The sequence below is a fragment of the Neopelma chrysocephalum genome, unplaced genomic scaffold (genome assembly GCF_003984885.1).
Source record: "Neopelma chrysocephalum unplaced genomic scaffold, ASM398488v2 Primary Assembly neopelma1_67, whole genome shotgun sequence".
Classification (NCBI taxonomy): Eukaryota; Metazoa; Chordata; class Aves; order Passeriformes; family Pipridae; genus Neopelma; species Neopelma chrysocephalum.
Window position 1 is genome coordinate 1,449,075 of NW_020897726.1, and position 15,629 is coordinate 1,464,703.

At 43.2% G+C, this 15,629-nt stretch overlaps 1 protein-coding gene across 3 annotated transcripts in view; it reads left to right on the top strand.

Annotated features, from left to right (window-relative positions):
• The window catches only part of CDK14 (cyclin dependent kinase 14), a 313,384-nt gene extending 307,214 nt beyond the window's left edge, over positions 1 to 6,170 (top strand). For all 3 annotated transcript variants that reach the window (XM_027684701.1, XM_027684704.1, XM_027684703.1), the window contains one exon: positions 1,942 to 6,170. The gene's annotated coding sequence lies outside the window, so the exon portion shown is untranslated. The remainder of the gene's footprint in view (positions 1 to 1,941) is intronic.
• Positions 6,171 to 15,629: the final 9,459 nt, after the last annotated feature.

A 15,629-nucleotide genomic window follows, 5' to 3' on the forward strand; every position in this document is an offset into this window, starting at 1 on the left:
TTCTATCCTTATAATTTTGTTACCTGTCTTAGATGTCACTACTGCTTATGCCCATCTCTAGAACTCAATTTGGGCTTAGCCTGAAATCAGGCCAGCTATTCTGGATCTGGGCAGATGTGGCTTCCAAACTGAAAGACTGCCTTTCACAGCTGTAGTGTGGGTGGCAGTGCGGGCAATGCAAGCTCAACTTTTGAAGGAGCTTTGGGAATTTAGTTGCTTCTTTGTAAGGAGGGGCTCCAAAAAGGACATCCCTACAAAGTGTTTTTGAAGGAAAGGAAATGTGGAATTTGGGGAATACCGTCATTGGTGTTTTACCACTGAGCAGTTGTGAATCTCTGCATGTTCCAAATACTGCTTTTCTTTTTAAGTTTATGAAGAGTGAACTAAATGCATCAGCTCAAATGTATTCCTTGAAACAAGACCTACTGACATTTCAGCCAAGCTCTAGACCCTGGGGAAAGTAGGTCTTCCATGTGGAATAGACAGTCCACACAAACTCCAGAACCATTTAGGAAGTAACCCAGGAAGGATTCTAGAGTTAGTAGACCAAGCTCCAAGAGGGCCCAAGACTTTTGTTAATCCAATCCAGGTATCCTAGTGCTTAAAGAACAGAAGAAGAGCTTTCAAGAATTATGATAGGAACCCTGGAAATTACGAAAGTTAAGAGATTGGGCTGTTTTGTTGAAAGACACAATTAAAATGTTATGCTTGAAACTGCAGTTCAAAAAAGATGCCTTACTTTTCTGCTGCTTTTGAAATGAGGGCTAGACCAGATTCACTGGCACCTGCACCCAGTTTGATTTAAATAGTTTTAGGACATGCTAATACAAACCAGTTCCATGCTCAATGAATATTTCAGCATTCTTTTTCTTAAGTGATGAAATTCCTTCACATCTGACTGTCTTCCTGCAACTACATTTTAAAAATGTATCAGGTCCGCAGTTACAATCCTTGGTCTTGAAGAACCTAACAAATATATTTTCAGAATTTCTCAGAAAGTCTCACTTTATTACTTGGCATAGAATTCTACTTGGACATTTATTAACTAAATATGTTAATTATAAAATCCTTTTGGTGGCTTCAGTTCACCTAGCCTTCATTTAGCCTTTACCTGGCTCTTCTTGCAGTCGTTGGATGCTTTGTTTTACAGTAACGCATCCCACATTCGCAGTCTGTCTCCTATTTTGTGAAAACCTCAAAAGCATCATGATATCTGCTTGCAAGTTCAGTTACTGCTTTGAGCTTATACGTCAGCAGAGTGAAAGATGACACAAGTGATGCTATGGATATAGTGTTTATTTTATTATTTGAAAGGAAAAGATTTAGTCATCTGCCTATTAATAGAAATACACTGTACTAAAGGGGAATACATTTAAATGCAGCACACCAAGGAGCTCCATAACCTGGTTGTGTTTGCAGAAATGTTTGTGATGTGCCCCAGGGTACCTCAAACAACTCTTGGGAAGGAGACCTTTTGATAAACTAGTTGCAAGCATTGCTGTGGAGGTGACCACGAGGGAATCCATGAGAAAGGGGCCAAAAAGAGCTTGTAAACTCCTGAAGCTGTACCAGCATTTAGCAACCTTCCTTTGCATTCAGGGGGTGTAACCACTTTTAGAAGAGCTGACTGTCTGTTTATGACTGTCTATAATTTCCATGGAGAATGTGAGTTCTAATGGCACCTCTGAAGATTAGCACTTGGGGCATCCATACATTAATATGGATTAATATATCTCACTTGGGCGACCACCCTGAAAACATTGGTGTTTTAAGTTCATTTTCCTGACATACCAGCTCTAAATGTGCTTTGTAAGTCTGTCCTTCACTCTGAGCTGGTGTCTTCATAACTAGCTTTGGACTAACCTATCTTTTACCAAGTTAAAAAAACATTTAAAAATGCAATTCATGAGGCTTATTATAATTTATATTGTTTCCTTACAGGATTAAATTTACCAGGTTGGAGGAGGGAAACAAAAACCTAATGAGGAGGCCGACACCAGGAAGGAACCACGGCCTGTTTCCTTTCTTTCTCTATGGTGGATTTCATTCAAAAGAAAATTGAAGCTGGCAAGACCCTGTTTTTCCCTGCAATTTATTTAAAACCTTGCACGCATTTGGATACCTTGTGATTTCAGAGAACTATGTGCAGATTAAGCTTTTGCTTACTGATACATGGCATGTACTCTTTCAGTCTTTTGTGTTTGATTTTGTTTGATTTTCCACTGCAGCGCTGCATCTTTGTAAGCACCAGCAATGTCTTAAATACTTTCAGACAACACGTTTGGTGTTCACACTTCTTCAGTAACAGCTGTACTAAAAGAGGCAATGGTGGCATAAAGAACTGTGTGTTTTCTTTGAGAGTTATGCATATTTTGCAACCAGTGGGAAGACTATTTCTTCCAGGGCAAGCCCAGCTTGTCTGATCAGCTGACAATTATAACACCTTGCCACTCTTCCTGAAGTGTTGTTGGGTTCTTTCTTTTTTCATTATCCCCTCAGACCATTCATATCCATTTTAAAAACATGGCAATAATTGCATGTTTACTTCAGTACTCTGAATTTGGTTACTCTGCTTAGGCTATGTAGCATGCCAGTTTTCAAAATAGACCTGTGAGAAGGACAAAGCAAAAATGATGAGATGTATGCAGCTGACATTCAGTGAATATACAGTGAATTCTTTATGATTTTATTCCCTTCAAGAATATATATTTCTTTTATGGGTCTTGGTTAACATCTCTGTTTTTCCTCACAGTAGTTACCTGGTTTGGAATGTTTTCTTGAAAACAGAGATGATGAAACTGTTCTGTTTAATTCAAGGCAGATACTAAGGTACAGAAAAACTTCCATTGAATGAGCCATTAAATCTAGCTGTTTTACTTTGCCATGTACAAAGCAAGGTGAAGAATTTTCCTCATCCCAAATTGTTTGCTGTTCCACACCAAGGCACCTTTCAAGTTATTTTCAGTAGGTATTCTGAGCTGATTGGAAGGCACTACGTGATCCTTGGTCTTTAGATAGCTTTTCTGAATGAATCATTCAAATGCAAACTTTGCAAGAAATTAAGTTGTGTGATTTTAGAAAAGGAAGCCCTGATACATTATGGTTGGGGAGAACATTGTGTTCAGGGATGTGAAAAAACTGCCCTGACTGTACACAATGCTTTGCATTCAGAAAGGGCAGGGTATGGTGCAAAAATCACTGTTGAGTTATAGTCCTGCTCGGACAGAAACGCTTGCTAGGCAATATTATTCTACACATAAATTTGACATCCTTTGCTTGCTGGATGCATTGAATTACATTTTTAAGAAGTGTGGTAATGCTTTGGTTAGCTTTCAGTGTTTAAAAGGAGGGGAAAAGGATTTGTGCTACTGCCATCTTATTAAACTCCAGCAGTGTTTAATAAGAAAAAATCACCCAATAAGGCAAATCCTTGAATGCACAAGTAGCTACGAAAGGTCTCTTAATGAACTAGGACAGGAGTCTACACTTTCAAAGAGCTGAACCATGGAAATATTCTCAATATTTGTACAGCCATTAAAAGACAATTTTCCCCAATGACATCTCTGTTTCAGGATCTGCAAAAAGCCATCTGAAAACCACTTTCAGTCACAATCCTATTTAGAACTTACTACAGTTTTTCCCCTCTGTTTATAAGGGGAAAAGTGACCACTGAACTTTGAATTTATCACACACTGAAACTGCCTTAGATGTTGTTTGTTTGGGTTTCATATTTCTTTTTTTTGTAAGAGAAAAGTCTTTTATACATTATCTTTGCTACTTAAATCGTGTGCAGTTTGATGATTAAAATTAGCTATTTTTAAAAAAAAACTTGCTGCAAAAATCTGAAGAATTTTTGAAAATGTAACAAAGATTTCGATTAGGAATATAAGGGTAGTTCCATAGATGTTTCTACTTGGCAGCTTAAATTGAGAAGCAAGCAATTATGCTGCTCAGCTAACCATCTGAAGGTTTAATATAGAAAGTAATTCCCCAGCTGTTCCCACAAGCCTAGCACATTACTATCCATAGTGACTCACATACAGTGTTTGCTTAAGGTATGTATGTATGTGTGTGTACACACACATGCAAGTGAGATTATCTTCTCTGCCCCATTCCCACTTTTAAGCAACCACTGAAATAAAGTTGGTCCAAAAATCTTTGAACTCAATTGCCTGAAGGAAAGTTCATAAATATCTATGCTTCTAAGTAGTAACTTATTCTTCAGCAGTAGTGAGGTTATCTCAGCTACTGATCATTAAGAAGTGACCAAGATCTCTTACTTATGCACCTACTTTCCAGGCCCCCTGATTGCCTTGGGTTTGTGGTGACTTGGATTTGCTGCTCTCCCGTGGAGGCTCTGGGCCCTGGGGATGTTCTCCCGGCACCAGGGGGACCTAGGCTCAGCACACTGGTGCTGTTCACATGAGCACTGCAAATTAATCTTCTGAAACATCAAATCTGATGGGAAATATCAAGGTTTTTTTAGAAAGCAGAAGCTCCTTTGGCCAGGGAACTGACAGTTAGCAGTACAGCCTTATTTCTCTCTTCCCCCTTCCGGCAGAGCCCTTACCTGCATAATTAGCCTGACTGACACCCATCAGTTAGGACCCCCTGATAGCTGCCCACTCCTCCAGCTGTTTTCACCACAGCTCTTCTCAGTGTTGCAGAGTGGACTGTTTAAACCCCATCAGTGGTCTTGAGACAGCTTCAGCAAAGATCAGTAGTGTTACCCTCCTTTTCTCTCATCCTTCCCAAATCAGTTTCCCACAGAATCTTCAAAGGGACAAGAAGTAGCCCAGCCTTCCAGATGTGCTGTGGGTACCTGGAACGGGAAGTTTCATGCTGTCAGCAGTCAAAAGTTGGCTTCAGTGACCAGTAGTCTCTGGGGCACAGTCCTTGAGAAACTGTGCAACTTGCTTGGTGTCAGTAGCAAGCAGCAGCATAACTTGCATTTTCCTACCACTTGACTGAGCCCCAGTAGATCCTTCCTGGTGACACTTGAGGGGATGTGGCTTTGCTGCAAGACGGGAGAGCAGCTACAGGGCAACAGGTATAGCAGGCAGATAAAAGTGGGAAGGCACGTTCTAACTCTCTGTGGGATCTAATATTAAGTGAACAGGGAAGGGAAGATGGTGATAGAGATGGCCTGCATGATACAGAGAGTCCTTACAAGTTCCAAGTTCACAGAATCTGACTTTACTAGTCAACCAGCTGGAGATGGCTTAGTCCTCTCTCCTGCTGGGTTCAGATCAGCTCTAATCCACAGGCACCACACCAGACAGGACACTCCAGTACTTCCGATATTACATTACTGTATGGTGTCCTGGATCGGTTGGGTCCTTTTAATTTTCACTATTTTTTTTAATCAGAACCATGGCTTAGGACAAGTCATCAGGTACAACAGTGAAAATTCAATCTGCAGTAGACAGAGGCACAGGGGGTTTTGCTTTCTCTTTAATGCACAGGGGTTCTGCACTTCAGGCTCCTGGAGGGAGAAGGTAAGATAATAAACACCCTGTGGGCTGGTGGGTGAAGGACACCCCTCAGTGCACCCTGTCAGTGCATGCAACCGAATGTGTAGTCAATGCTCTGATATGCTCATATACAAAATAATCATCTGTGAATATTATTGGGTCTGTAATCTTTGTTATATAAAAGGTTTAGGCTGTACAGACTGGGGAGCAAAATGCAGACACCTCATATAAACAGAATTAGGCTGCATTACTGAGCATAACGATACTCTCCCCTACCAGCATTTAGGTGGAGTGACTGTATGTTACTGCCTTGCATTTTTCACATAAGCAAAAAATCTGAAAGTAAAGGATGCACTAATAATTCCCATCCCCCAAAATGCATTTCAATGGTGCTGCATACAAAATCCCTGCTTGCCAGCTTCCACACGGATTTTTATGTGGTGCACCAAGAGGTGTTCTTTTTTTAACAAACAAAAAAGGGGAAGGCTGGTACATGAAAACAAAGTTAATGTTATTAAATATATATATACTTCAGAAGAACAGCATAGTAAGCAGTACAGTAAAATAAATGTCGCATTATTTGTTACACCTTGTAATTTGTCTGTATTATGAAAGATGTAATGGTTTGTCAGCTGTAACTGTTGTTTTCTTGTAACATCATATTGAATAAAGTGTAGCAGAATCTCTCTTTTCCTTTGTATATGTGATCTAGGGAATAAAGCCTTTCTTTTCCCTTTTGTTCTCCAAAAACTGAACAAGGAAATAGTTGTAAACAAGAGATTTTTAAGGAATGAAAAGTATTTGGAAGCAGGCAGGCACTAGACACTAATGAGTTGAAAAGATTAGGCACTGATTCAGTCAAACATGAGCTTCATCAAAACTAGAAGCCAGTGCTAACTACACTGGGCAAGGTTCTTCGTATTTTGGTCTGTAATAGTAAGTTAATTATTTGGTGTCTCTTTCCATTTTTTGATATCACAGTATCACAGAATACGCCGAGTTCGAAGGGACCCACAAGGACCATCAAGTCCAACCCTTAGCCCTGCACAGGACCATCCCCAAGAGTCACACCATGTGCCTGAGGGTATCATCCAAATGCTTCTTGTATCATCCAAATGCTTCTTGAACTCTGTCAGGCTTGGTGTTGTGACCACTTCCCTGGGGAGCCTGTTCCAGTGCCCAACAACCCTCTGGGTGAAGAACCTCTTTCTAATATCCAACCTAAACCTCTCCTTACACGACTTAAAGCCATTCCCTCCAGTCCTGTCACTGGTCACCACAGAGAAGAGATCAGTGCCTGCCCTTCCTCTTCCCCTCATGAGGAAGCTGTAACTGCAATGAAGTCTCCCCTTCCCCAGGCTCAACAGACCAAGTGTCCTCAGCTGCTCCTCATACAGTTTCCCCTCAAAGCCCTTCACCATCTTCATTGCCCTCCTTTGGACACTCTGTAGCAACTTAACATCTTTCTTATCTTGTGGTGCCCAAAACTGCCACAATATTCAAGGTGAGGCCGCACCAGTACAGAGCAGAGGGGGACAATCCCCTCCCTCGCCCGGCTGGCGATGCTTTGCCTGATGCCCCTCAGGACACGGTTGGCCCTCCTGGCTGCCAGGGCACTGCTGACTCATATTTAACTTGTCATCAACCTGGATCCCCACGTCCCTTTCCACAATACTGCTTTCCAGCATCTCATTCTCCAGTCTGTATGTACATCCCAGTCTGTACCCTTCCCAGGTGCAGAATCCAGCACTTCCCCTTGTTGAACTTCCTATAGTTGGTGATTGCCCAGTCCTCTAATTTGTTGAGGTCTCTCTGCAGGGCGTCCTTGCCTTTGAGGGAGTCAACAGCTCCTCCAAGTTTTGTGTCATCTGCAAACTTGCTTAGTATCCCTTCCAGTCCTGTGACCAAGTCATTTATGAAGATGTTGAAGAGCACAGGGCCCAAGATGGAGCCTCACTAGTGACAGGTCACCAGTCTGATGTTACCCCATTCACTATTACCATCTGTGCTCGACCTGTGAGCCAATTGCTCACCCACCACACGATGTGTTTATCCAGCTGTGAGAAGGGATATATATGTGACAACCTATTTACAGTACACTGGGATTTAACTGAAGTAGTAGAAAGGCCAGTATTCTGAAAAAAAAGCCCAACAAAAAAAGTCTGAATTAAATATATCCTTGTACAGAGGATGAACTCTGGCTTATTGCAGCTTCTCTTGAAATAGAAAACTGATAATTCTGGTGGAAAATCAGGCAAAACATACAATATGCATTTTCCACAACTTTGATGTGGAAGCATGATTTATCCCTGTTCACACTGGGTTATTTATTTTGATTAGTGAATGTGTGCTGCCTGAATTTTTAGACTGTTTATTTGTGCATTATAGCACTAGATAAGCAAGTGATTACTCACACAATATAATCAATATGTGTCTTCAATATTTCCTCCTCCTTTCCAATGCTTCTAGTTTTTTTGGTACCTACATCTCGCTAGGACCTGATTTTAGACAATGAGAGCTAAATTAATGCAGCTTGCACAGACTTGGTTAGAATATCTGACCAAAATGTCAGAATATGCTGTTTTAGCAAACACAGGAGCCTATAGGAGTCTGTTGGTCTTAACATCATTTTGGTCTGGGATGGGGATGATTGTAGAGCACTCTGTGTAGCCTGATGGGGCATCCACTAGCCTACAATATGGATAATGGAGGACACAAATTCTAGTCTTGGCTCCAGCTGATTAGAAGTATTTGAAAAAAAATGGTCTTCTTTTGGGCTAGCACAGTATAAGCTTGAATGTGAGTCTTGTGTCCCAGGTTTTGTCTGGTAGAATAATGTTCTGGCCCAGTTCTGATCGCAGAGCAACTTCAGGAGAAGAATCCCCACTTTTTAATCTAGAAAGATGCTGCAGAATGACATCAGATGCACCCAGAGGGCATTGCACAAAAACAAACCAAGAAAACACATGCACATTCATCTATTTATGTTTTACACCCAGTTCTCACTGGCTAGGGCAGGTTTAGGAAGGTGTTGTCTTTTTTTAGTCTGGATGAATAATTGGTATTCCTGACTCACTACCTGTATGGCAACTTTAACCTACAAATCCCTCAGATACAAATGAGGACCAAGAATTATTACCTAAAAAGGTTTGTGTGTTTGAGCACTGGGTACCAGGAAGCATGTTCAGAGTGAGCTTTTAATTATGTAGTATAATCCTTAAAGCCGTCTCCTGACCCCCTTGGCTGCACTCCTAGCCTGTTTAGCCCCAAGGTTTTTTTCCTAAACTGGCCTGGCTGCTACAGCAAAGCAAGAGATTCACTTAACTAGAATAGCAGCCACCCCTCCCCTGAGAAAAGAAAAACCAGAGGGAAGGCGTTGAAGCAACCCTGTGCCACTGGGTTAACACATACAGTTTCTCAATAATGCCTCTCCTTGTAAACCTCTGCAAAGTAAACCCTACAGCAGTGGAAGAGCTTGCTGCTACCAGTGGGGGGTGGTGTTATGGGCATTAGATTTGAGAAGCTTATATAGCACATGGGCAAGGATAAAGGGATACAAATCAGAGAGAAAAAAAAAAAACAACTGAAGAGATTTTGAAAAAGAAACTATCCAGGGCCAAGTATTTACTGTTCATTCCCCTTGTGAGTGGTGTGATATATTGTCTGCAGTGAGTCATGCTGAGAGCGAGCCAGGCACAATAATAGCTGAGAGCAGTCCTGCAGCCCCTTCGTTATTGCCTCTGCCGGCTGATACTGAGTTGGGCAAAACAAAGTTATTCCAAAAATGTTCCTTGATTTTTTTCCTTTTCTCTTGTTTCCCAAAGGGCCCAGTAGTGATTGCTGGGGCTGTACTACCTTGGAAGAACTTCTAAATTAAAATCAAACATTTTTAAATTAATTTTTCAAGGACCCATATGGTGATTCACATAAAAGACGTAACAGCTCTAAGTGCTATACAACGAGATACTGCAGCGCTGTGTACCTCTGGAAAGTCTTGAAGCCTAAGGAGATTTATGATATCATAGAAACATTTCAACCTCACCTTTCAACTGGAATTAAAACTATGGCATAGGTTTCAAAAGGGTAGGTGTTCATCTTATAATCCAACTACTTATAGGTTTACCCCCAGCTTCCACTTGAGAACTCAGAGATATTTGTGCATCAATGAAATGAGCTGTACACACAGCTCTGGAATATACCGTATTATGGCAATGCACTTTCTGAGCCCTTTCTAATAACTAATGGTGTGAAACAAGGCTGCATTCTCGCACCAACCCTATTCACTGTCTTTTTCAGCATGATGCTCCAAAGGGCCACAGCAGACCTCGATGATAAGGACGGCATCTACATTCGATACCATACTGGTGGAAGCCTTTTCAACCTAAGGCGACTGAAGGCCCATACTAAGACCTTAAATCATCTTGTCCGGGAGCTGCTTTATCCTGATGACACCGCCCTTGTGGCCCACACAGAAGCAGCTCTGCAGCATTTAACATCCTGCTTTGAAGAGGCTGCTGAGCTCTTTGGGCTGGAAGTCAGCTTAAAGAAGACAGAAGTTCTCTATCAACCGGCACCTCAGGAAGTCTTCCATCATCCCCACATCACCACTGGTGAATCAGAACTCAAAGCAGTCCAGCAGTTTAATTACCTAGGCAGCCTCATCTCCTCGGATGGTAAGATTGACGGGGAGATAGACAACAGGTTAGCAAAGGCATATAGTGCCTTCAGAAAGCTTCATAAAAGAGTTTGGCGAAATAAACACCTGAAGAAAAGTACAAAGATCAGTGTTTACAGAGCCATAGTGCTGTCTACTCTCTTATATGGATCTGAATCATGGGTCATCTACTGCCACCACCTGCGTCCTAGAATGCTTCCATCAATGCTGCCTCCATGCAATCCTAAATATCCACTGGTCAGATTATGTGACTAACACGTCTGTTCTAGAACAAGCAGCAGTTACGAGTATTGAGGCCATGTTGCTGAGAACACAGCTGCGTTGGGCAGGGCACGTCTCTGGGATGAAGGACCACTGCCTCCCTAAGATATTGCTTTATGGTGAACTTGCCACCGGCTGCTGCATGAGAGGAGCCCCAAAGAGAAGATACAAGGACTCCCTGAAACAACATCTCAGCCTTGGCCGTATTGATCAACATAACTGGTCTACTCTGGCCTCCAATCAGAAGGCCTGGAGACACACCATCTATAATGCTGCTAATGCCTTTGAGAAAGCACGCAGGATCACTCTCGAGGAGAAAAGACAACGCAGAAAGAATTGTGCCTTGCAGAATATACCACCTAAGGAGTCTTTCCGCTGTGCCTTTTGCAACTGGACGTGCTGTCTCATATTGGCCATGATCTCATCATGGCTGGGCTTCGCGAACAAAGATTTGGGAAGGGCTTTACCCGCGTTTGTTACAAACGCGTTGGTGGCTAAAGAGGCCAATGCGAGATAGACAGGTCCAGTTGCAAAAGGCACAGAGGAAAGACTCCTTACCATAGATGTAAAGATCCGTATTTTTGTATAAAAGTATATGAATTGTATATTTTTGTAGAAGAAAAAGAAAAAAGAACCCATCCCACACCCCAAGGCATAGATTCAGTTCTTTATTTTTAAAACTCTGCATGGGCACAAGCACCCAAGAGTGTATTTCACTTGATGTTTGGTGAAGACTGGGCATTCAAGATACTTTTTTAGAACTGTTTCTGACAACAACAAAGTGTAACTTCTGTGTTAAAAACAAGTTGTGTTTCACAGTAAAGACAGGTCCAAAGATAACAGTATATTGCATTCCAGAGTGCTGTGGTCTTATATGACTGTGAAGAGTTGTTCACTGACCAAATGCCCAACATCATGTCAGTGTTGTGCAGGAGAACCTGCGTGTACCATCATGCCACCTTCGCTGGGAAATACTGTAACCATGAACTGCCACTTGGATGCATCAGGAGACAGACACAACCTTCAGAGATCATTTCAGATGTTCTTCTATGGTCTCATTCTTTTTTTATAACACCCAATATAGACAGCAAAGCAGAAGTGACTTTCTGCGTGGAAGGTTTTGCTCTACAGAAATAACCCCTTTTATATAGAAGGTTAACATTTTATAGCTACTTCTCTTCAAGCATGCTGTTTTGGCCCATTACACATAATAAATGCAAACCACTTTAACATGCCCTTTTTATGTATGTTGCTCGCTGCTACAAATGCTGGTCACTCCGAAAGCAGCCCAGTGTAGGGTATTTTGAAAGGTGAGGACGTGAATCATGGAAGAGCTGCGCTTGTGGTCTCCCGTATCCACTAGGTCCTCTCCAGAAATGCCTTTTTGCATCTGGGCAACGTCTGTGTTTTCACTGCTGGCTGTTCAGCTTGCACTCGTGCACGTGGACTGACTAATCTGGAATAGTAGGAACCAGTAATTTTGGGAGCAGCTCCATTAGTGGTCAGAGGTATCCCATTCTTCTGACAGTTCAGAGACAGCAGCGAGTGAACTCTGGTTGGAAGAGTGGGGATTTGCTGTTCTTTTGAGGTCTGCTCTTTTGAGTTCTGCTTGAACACATCTGTTGATGCAGCAGGACTGGAGGTGGAGGAAGCAGCAGAGAGGGCACGAGACAGATGCGCATGCAGTCTGGGGACAAGGCCATGAACCTGGCAGTGGTTAGAACATGGTCACAGGCAAGTTCCCTTGTTTTAGAAATCTCCTGAATGTTCACCTAGCTATCTGGGCCCTTCTTTTATAACCCCCACATGAGAAAGGGACATTTGGATATCCTTTCCCCAAGCAATTGCAGTTTAGATTTAGGACAAAAGATTGATCAAAGGAAAGGGGAGAGTCTCAGAGGGTTCTGGATGAGCCCTTACCAGTCCCCAAATATGAGGAAGTGTGCTATACACTCACTACCTGTAATAACACAGACCTTTGAACACCCCGGTGTGTTTCTGCAGTGTTAGCCCAGCGAGGTTCACTATGACAGCACTGCTGAAGTACACAATACCCAGTTTTTGTGAGAGGATGCTTGTGAAAAACCCCAGTTCAGCAGTAGTGCCAGGTGGACTGGATGAGACAGGGAAAGACCAGGGAAAGAAAAGAGTCATAGCTTGGGAATGACATCAGCTTTTACTGGAGCCCTGATGACAGACTGGAACTAAAGCGGCTTTGTCCCCAGCTCCTTGTTAGTGCTGAGTCTAAAACACATCAAACCATCCGGTGACTCACTCGGTGGTGGTCTCTCATCCATCCTCCTAACAGGACTGTGCCAGTTATATGGGTACTTCATGGGGAGAAACCACAGTGCCCTTCCAAGCACTGGGCCTGGTGATTCCCACACCTGCAACTTCGGCTGCTGAGCAGCTTCACACCGAAATGCTTTGACTGCAGGAATCTGTCTGGTAGGAAAGCATGCCAGGAAGGAACAAGGAGCACATTCAGGTGCTCTGGCCATGCTAACACCTCTCAGATGCCTGGTTTGCATAGACACGCATTCATTCCATGTAGGGACGCGATGGCTCACAGGGCATGGGCAGAAAACCGATGGGAGGGCAGGGACCATGGCCTGGAACACCGTTAGCGGGCAGCCCGTGGAGGGTGGAAGCTCCGTCCCGCCAGTGCCCAGTCCCGCACAGGGCTGCCCGCACAGGGTGGGAAGAGGGCCGGGAACGGGTCCGGGAAGGGCTGCGCTGTGTCTGCGCCTGCTGGGAAACGGGGAACTCTGGCGCCAACGTGAGGGAAAAACAGCTCCCGAGTGTCCGCTGCGGAGGCAGAGGAGGAGCGTTAGGTGCGGCCCGGCGCTGGGTTCGGCGCGGGGGAGCAGTGAGCTGCTGTGAGAGAAGGGATCGGCGAGGGTCAGGATTCTCATAGAGTTTTTCCGAAGCTTGTGTGAAGTGGCACTGTGAATGTGGGGGTTCCTCTCCCCTCTCTCCTCAGCCACTGCTCTGTTAGGCAGAGTGGGTGCTGAGTGTGGGTTGCTGGGCAAAGCCAGGCCCCTCACTCCCCTCACGGCGTCCTGAACTGCCACAGCCTGGCCATCAACACCTGCTCCTGCCAGCCTGTGTCCCACCGTCCTGCTGGTGGCTACTGGGGACCCCAACCCAATCCTCTGTCCCATACCCATCCAAACACTATCAGGTGCAGGGTTTCACAGTATCACAGAATGGCGTGGCTTGGAAGGGACCTTAAGGATGATCCCATTCCAACCCCCCTGTTGTGAGCAGGGACACCTTCCACTAAACCAGGTTCCTCACAGCCCCATCCAGCCTGGCCTTGAACACTTCCAGGGATGGTCCATCCACAACTTCTCTGGGCAACCTGTTCCACCATCTTAGCATACTTGAAGGCACTTTGCTATGACCCATCAGTTCATGTGCAACACCTTCAATCCTGTTTACTGTATTGCCCTAGATCCCTAGTCTGTCCTCAGATACATCCATGCAGCAAGCAGGTGCAGTAATAGGAGTTTGGACTGGTGTGTGAATACCTGAAGATGGAATTGGAGCACATGCCATCAGTAAAACACAATATCAAACTCACACTTGCCCCAGATGCTGATCTTTTATTTATTTCTTCAATACAGAGAGGAGAAAAAAAAAAAAGCAACCAAGTTCTTTTAAAGATATCCCTGGAGCCTTAGTTAAAGAAATGGCCCTAGGTGGATTTTTTAATATTTTTTTATTTTTAACATGGACATTTACAACAAAGAGAGAAAGAAAAGGTGCTGTTTAATCTCTCTTCTTGTGTGATCCTCAATGTCTACCTGGTTTATTTTCCACACATATGATCTCTTTTGTTCTCTGGTAGTAATCACTTAAACGAGTGATTAACAGATGAAGGATCAGTACAGTTCCTAGCTGCAGGATGCTATGCAAGGGAAAAATGGAGAAATCCACTCTGGTTATTTTTCTTTCATGCCTCAGTACTACACTGTCCCAACAGAGAAATTGGGGTTGTAGCAGCACACGCACTTCTTTCGAGATGTCCCTCAGCACTTCCACAAATCTCCCAGAGCTGTCCCTGCACCTTCTTTCAATTAAATTGCTTTTCTTAACTTAATCTGGGACTGTTTAATTAGCCCTGATTGGAAATTTTTCCCAAGCAAGGTTATTCAGCAGCTTTGAAAACCACTGATTAACAGGAGAGAAAGACTTATCTTTCAATTAACTTCCTTCACCTGTGGGTTGCCAAGAGCTTAAGTTTCTCAGCTCAGTGACAGGATTCCATTTGAATGACTGGGGGGCTGGAGTCTTCACAGATTTTTCCATAGAGCCAGGAGCCAATGGGATCCTCCAGTGTGTGCAGCTATGGGGCAGTGCAGAAGCCAGAAATCATTGACTATTTTGTTTTCAGACTCCACAGGCTTATGTCATGGAACTCTGCCAACTGCCATCACCAGATATTTTAGTATTTCAATTTAGACACCATATTTCAATGTTCAAATGTCCCCCATGAAAAAATCAATTACTGATTGTCGTTAGCAATGAAACCTACCAAGAGCAGACAACAAGCTTCACTGGCTGGAGGAGACACCGGGTAAATTTGGCCTACAACTAATAAAATAATGACTTAATAGACCCTCCTACCACTTATGCAGGGGAGGTGTGGTTTTAATGTGGTTTGAAATCAGTTGGAATCCTGACAACCTCGAAGTAATTTTTTTGTTTTGCCTTTTTGCATTGGTTTCAGTAGCATTAGGACTTTGTCTGGGATGGCTTGCTCAGATAGACACTGCGGTTTAAACACAAATTGGAGCTGTGTCTATATTCCACTTTGTGAATGTCGGTGGCTTATACAAGCACGAAGTCAACCTTGATAGCCTTACAATTTGTTAATTATACTAGAAGTTGCAACAGCTGTGTGGTTTACCAGTGTAGAAAGTTACATTGTGTCCTGTTTTATCATATTTACAGATGTTACTGGTACCATTGCTTCACAGTCCTCTTTTTTTACCTTGAAGTGATGACAAGGTTTTTGTCAGCTATGAATACAGATATATGCATTTCTGGGAAAAAGAAATGTAACTGTCTAAGTGATGTAGTTCTGAAGAAGGAATCCAAACTCTTCCTTATGCCCGGTATTACATCATTTGAAACAGTACACTATCTCAAGATCTTCTGAGGACAGAAATTGCATCATAGTGGAAAGACTGAAATCTTAACTTCCATTAGCA